The 6,000-nt window shown below is 49.7% G+C and overlaps 1 protein-coding gene across 7 annotated transcripts in view; it reads right to left on the reverse strand.

The window, feature by feature from the left end:
* The window catches only part of LOC140185629 (uncharacterized), a 215,782-nt gene extending 211,285 nt beyond the window's left edge, over positions 1-4,497 (reverse strand). For 5 of the 7 annotated variants that reach the window (XR_011882681.1, XR_011882680.1, XR_011882679.1 and 2 more), the window contains exon 1: positions 4,203-4,497. The gene's annotated coding sequence lies outside the window, so the exon portion shown is untranslated. Of the gene's footprint in view, positions 1-2,396; positions 2,417-3,502; positions 3,537-4,202 lie in introns of those variants that run through there. The other 2 variants (XM_072239061.1, XM_072239060.1) reach the window with 2 other exon arrangements.
* Between the last annotated feature and the right edge of the window lie 1,503 nt (positions 4,498-6,000).

A 6,000-nucleotide genomic window follows, 5' to 3' on the forward strand; every position in this document is an offset into this window, starting at 1 on the left:
CAAAGCTTCCTCACCTTCAGAGGACCCAGTGTACCATAAGAGGCCCTTCACCCTATTAAACCTGTGCCAGCTTCCAATGGCAAACACAAGAGATTCTGCAGATGATGGAAATCCAGAGTAGCACTCACAAAACACTGGGGGATCTCAGAAAGTAAGGCAGTATCTGTAGAGAGGAATAAACAGTTGACTTTTATGGTCTAGACCCATCTGGAGGTTGAGTCTCCATAGGTGGGTCTCCATCCCTCCCCATAGATGTAGTCTGACCTACCGGTTTCCTCGAACATTTTGTATGTGTTGTCCAAGCTCAATGAGACTTATTCCTGAAGTTGAGATCAGCAAGTTCCCGGAACCTGTACTTTGAGGTAGAGCTGTCCCTGCTGCAGGAACAGGCATTTAGATGGAAGGTAGGGCGAATTGGGAGCAGAGCATCAGAGTCTGATGAACAGAGATGAGAAGGAATTGTTTTAGCCAGGTAGTGGTGAATCTGTGGAATCCATTGTCACAGATGGCTGTTGAGGCCAAGTCATCGAGTATATTTAAAGCGGAGGTTGATAGGTTCTTGAATAGTAAGGACATCAAAGGGTTCAGGGAGAAGGAGGAAGAATGGGGTTAAGAGGGATAATAAAGTAGCCATGATGGAAAGGCAGAGCAGTCGCAATGGACTGAATAGCCTAACTCTTCTTCTATGTCTTATGGTCTCATTGTCAGGCCTGCCAGGGTGTGGCCATTGTTGTCTATACCCAGCAATGCTGCCCAAGTATTGGTCAGTGTGCCAACACAATGGGAAGTGCTTGGTATAACCAGAGGGGCTACCAAAGGGTGGGACTGGAGTCACATGGAGACCCAGAGGGGGTTCAGAGTTACAAGTGACTGTCCACAAAAAAATCCCACAGATTTGTGATAAATTTAGTGAGACCAGGTTATTGATAACATCAATAAGTTCCCTGCCACCTGAGCTTTGTGGTAAATAACCATACTAGAACATTTAAACCATTAACTCTTCGTTTTGTCCTAGCAGATAGATCCCATCAGTCCCGTTCTCTCCCTCTCCCTCTGGCCCCTTCAATTATCCTCCCCATGGATTATCCAATTCTGTTCCTCAAGCACTCTGATCCACCCCACCGCAGACATGGACCTCCTGGCCGTCGCTGTTCTCTGTGCTAAAACAATGTACCCATCCTTTTGCTTGTCATGGGGTCTTTAACCACTGGTCCTTGGAAAGAGCTTTGCTCTCTCTCCTATCTCTATGCCTATGAAGATATTGTCCACTTGCAAATTTCTCCCCGAACTTCATCCTCCAAGGGGAGTATTCCAAGCTTCAGAAGCCTAACCCCTGGAGCTCAATCATCATCCCTGGAATGGAAAATCATCCCTCCATCCTTCCACCTAGCAACTCAGAACTCTTTTCTCTGGTTCAAAGTTCAAAGTAAATTTATTATCAAAGTACATATATGTCACCATATACAACCCTGAGATTTGTTTGGAGAACTGGGTCAGATTAATGTCCCAGATCTCCAAACACATTCACACAAAGTTTATCCAATCCAGACTAAGCTTCCTGCCTTCTACTTACGGCCCACAGTCCCTATGATTTACTAACTGCACCTCAACACACCAATATGCAGGTACAGCTGGTGAGAGTTACAAGTTCATTAATGTAAATATCACCAGCGAATTGTCCTGCTCCAGACACATAGATGCTGTGGTCAAGAAAGTCCACTGGGGCCTCTACTTCCTCAACAGCTGAGGAAATTTGGTATGTCCCCTTTAGAGCCTCATCAGATTTTACAGATTTTGCACTGTATAAAGGATCCTCTCCAGATGCATCACAATATTGGATGATATCTACTCTACCCATGAAAACTGGACTCCCCTCTATGAGTATACAAACTTCTCACTGCCCTTGGAAAGCATCCAACATAATCAATTTGAGTCACAGAGCATGACAGCACAAAGACAGGCCCTTCACCTGTCTACTCCATCCCCAACCGCTATTCTGCCTGGTCCCACCATCCAGCACCTAGATATTAAATGTACTTTGAATTTTGACCACAGCCTTCCAAATCCACGCATCCAGGTACTTATCCAAACTTCTTTTAAATATTCCAATCGAACCTGCAGCCAACATTTCTTCCAGCAGCTCATTCCACAATCACACCATCTTCTGAGTGAAGAAGTTATCCCTCAGGCTCCCCTTAAACATTTCACCTTTCACCCTAAACCAGAACTTTTAGTTCCAGTCTCACGCAACCTCTGTGGGAAAAGCCTACATGCATTTACCCTATCTATACCCCCCAGAATTTTCCTTTTTTGCATTATCTTGATCTGTCTGGATGACAGGCAAAGAAAAGATTTTCACTGTACCTAGATGCATGTGACAATTATAGACCACTTACCAGTTGCCCTGACATTTTCAACATTGGTCCCTTCTGTTCCGGCTCACTGTCTGTGGCTCTATTCTTACTCTGAATTCCTTCTGTCCAAGGTTCTCTGGATTAGATTTCATCTTCCACTTCTCTCGTCAGTCAGCTAGTTTATGCATGCTTTTTTGCAGTGTTCCCACGTGAAGAACAATCCCAGTCCTGCCAGGGTCCCAAACAAGTGTTGATGCTAAATCCTCTCCGTGAGGTTTCAGCGAACCACAAAGATCACACACTTACTGAGATGGCTGCATGAAGAGCCCTGGGGCTCCAATCTCTGTCCCATCCCTCCCTACATAAAATGCTGAAGGAACTCAGCAGCTCAGGCAGCATCTATAGAGAGGAATAAATAGTCGACATTCCGGGCCAAGACCCTTCATCAGGACTGGAAAGGAAGTGGGAGAGAAGCCAGGATAGGAAGGTGGAGGGAGAGGAAGGCGTACCAGCCGGCAGGTGGTTGAGGAGACCATTTGAGGGGAAGGGTGGGTAAGTAGAAGAGATGAAGAACAAGGAATCTGATAGGAGAGAACCATGGACCATAAAAAGGACAGTCCCTCCCCTTTCTTTGGTTTTATTCCAGAATGCCAGTGGAACCCATCACTCCTTGCCTTTCCCCTTCCCCACCCTCTCAATTTGCCCATCCCCCACACACTCCTCCTTCCAGTTCCCTCTTCTTCGGGCTCCCTCCCCTGCTCCATTCTTTATTCCATGGCCCACTGTCCTCTCCTATCAGATGCCATCATCTTCAGCTGTTTGTAACTTCCACTCAGCACCTCCCAGCTTCCTACCTCGTTCCCCCCCTCTCCCCTCATCTACTTGTGGACTCCCTTCACCTAGATCCACCCATCACCTTCCTCGTCCTCTAACTCCTTACACTGACTACCTGGGCTTTTCCTTCAAGTCCAGGCGGAGGGTCTCACCGGAAACATCCGCTGTCAGCTATCCTCCACAGATGGTCATCCATGCTGACCAAGGTGCCAACCTGAGCCAGTCCCATTGTCTGTGTTTCGCGCACAACCACCTGCACCTTTCCTATCTGTGCACCCGTCCAAATGTTTTTTTTTAAAGCGTTGCTAATGTACCTGCTCAATCACTTTTTCTGGCAGCTCCTTCTATGTAAGGACCACCCTCTGGGTGAAAACGTTGCCCCTCAGATCCGAATTAAATCTTCCCCCTCTCACCCTAAACCTCCGCCCTTTAGCTTTGGATTGGCTTTATCGTCACGGGCCCTTCCGCCCAACAAGCCCAGCGAAGCAAACAGGAAAGTGGAACTGAGGCCAAACGTGACCGTAGGCCGTGGATCTGGGGAGCGGCTCCCCCCCCCACCCCTTTCGCTCTGTGTCACCGGCTGCGAGCGGCGGTCAGAAGGCGTTGCTGCTCCGACGGCGGAGTCGGAGGTAGTGCGGGAGCCGGGGTCCATGCGGAATCCGGAGTCAGCGCAGTTCTAGTTGCGATGCGGAATCCGGTAAAGGTGCGGCTCGGTGACCGCGGACGAGAGTCGGGATCGGAGGCTGGGCCGCTGGTATGAATTGCCCGGGCGCTGCTGCCCCGCTCTGTCTTCATCTGTCAGTCGCGCTGACAGTTCGATCCATCTCCGCGCCGGGCAGGGAGCGGTAATTAACCCGCGGACCAAGCCGCCGTGGGCGCAAATGCGCCGCTGACATCCATTATTGCTTCAGTCAAACCCCTGACGGATCCGTGTCAGCTCCCGGCACCTGCAATCTCCCCACAATCCTCCTGCACCCTACCACAGACCCGACACCCGGGGAAATAACCACTCACCTTCGGGGCAGCGGGGCCGACACTGACCCCGGGGAGGGAGAGGAGGAGGGGAATGTTTCCCCGTCGAGACACACCGCGACTTGGGACGATGGGGTCTTCCCAAAGGTGGATCGGAGGAAAAGTGGAAGGGCACTGAGAGCAGTCAGCGCTGCGCGGCGGGCTGGAAGGCCGCCTCCGGGGCGGCGGAACTCCTTACGGTCCTGCCGTGGGCCGCGAGAGTTTGGCGCATCTTGTGCCCTCTCCCCGGACCATTCCCGCGCCCCTCTGTCCCCTGCCTCCCAACCCCGACCTCTCCAAAACGGAACGGAAGCTTAGTCATTGATCATTGGGCACTGGGATTTGTTTATTAATGTCACGCGTGCCCAGACGAAGTGCGGACGGTTCACATACACATCAAATCATTACGCTGAGCTAGAATAAAGTTAGTCAAAAACAATGCAGAATAAAGTGTAAAAACTACCAAAAAGTCTATTACATGATCAGTCCGTCTCATTCCCCGAGTTCGCCTGCCCTGATGTCTAGGATTTGGGGTGGGGGGGGGGACATCTCTAGGCGCAGTATTTCAACTTTCCCTTCCACTCTGGACTCAGAGTCATGCTCTGCCGGGGCTACAGGGCAGAGATTCCTGCTGTACTGAGAGCAGAGCAGTGCCTGCGGTTTCGGGTTGACCAGTGCTGTCCGCACATGGGACAGCAAAGTTTACCCGGCACGGGAAACCTGAAACAAAGTTGCTTCATGAATTCAACAGAACTCCAGCTGTCACAATCTGGACTCCCTTCCCTCACTCGGAATCCTCACTGCAATCCGGCGGGAGCGCAATAAACCCCGCGGTACGGTAGCACAGTGGTTAGCGTAACACAGTACAGTGCCATCTCTACAATGATCTAGGTTCAATTCCCATCGCCGTCTGTGAGGAGTTTGTACGTTCTCCCCATGACAGCGTGTGTTTCCTCCGGGTACTCCGGTTTCCTCCCATTTTCCAAATGCTTAAGGGTTAGGATTAGAAAGTCGTGAACATGCTATGTTGGCAGAGGAAGCATAGGGACAGTTGTGGGCATCCTCAGACAGTGTTGGTCTTTGACACAAAAACATATCATTGTATGCTTTGATGTACATCTAACAAATAAAGCTCATCTTAAATCTTTATCTTTAAACGCTGCCCTACAGTTGGACAACTTCTGGCTCTGGATGTACAACATGCATTTGGAATGGTTTGACACCTGTTGCCTGTTCCTGGACACTTTCTCCCTCGACACCTCCTCCCTGGATTTGTGCTCCCTGAGCTCCTGCTCCCTAGACTCCTTTCTTGGTTTCCTACCCAAGTGTCCAGGGAACTGGTCTCTGAACCTTCCAGCGGTCAAACTAGGCATTACGGTTTCTGTTGATATCAGCTGAAGGTACAGCCACAACCAAGAGACTGCAGATCCTGGAGTCTAGACAACAGACAATATACTGGAGGAGCTCAGCAGGTTAGACCATAAAACATAGGAGCAGAATTAAGCCATTTGGCCCATTTTTCCTCTCAGCCCCAATTTCCAGCCTTCTCCCATACCCCTTCATACACTGACCAATCAAGGATCTATCTACCTCTGCCTTAAATATACATACAGATGTGGCCTGCACGGCTGGCTGTGGCAACGAATTCCACAGATTCATCAATCTCTAGCTGAAGAACTTGCTCGTCTCCACTCTAAAAGGACATCCCTTATTCTGAGGATGTGTCCTCTGGTCTTAGACTCTCCCACCATAGGAAACATCCTCTCCAATCCACTCTATCAAGGCCTTTCACTATTCAAAA

Source organism: Mobula birostris, chromosome 21 (genome assembly GCF_030028105.1).
Source record: "Mobula birostris isolate sMobBir1 chromosome 21, sMobBir1.hap1, whole genome shotgun sequence".
Lineage (NCBI taxonomy): Eukaryota > Metazoa > Chordata > Chondrichthyes > Myliobatiformes > Myliobatidae > Mobula > Mobula birostris.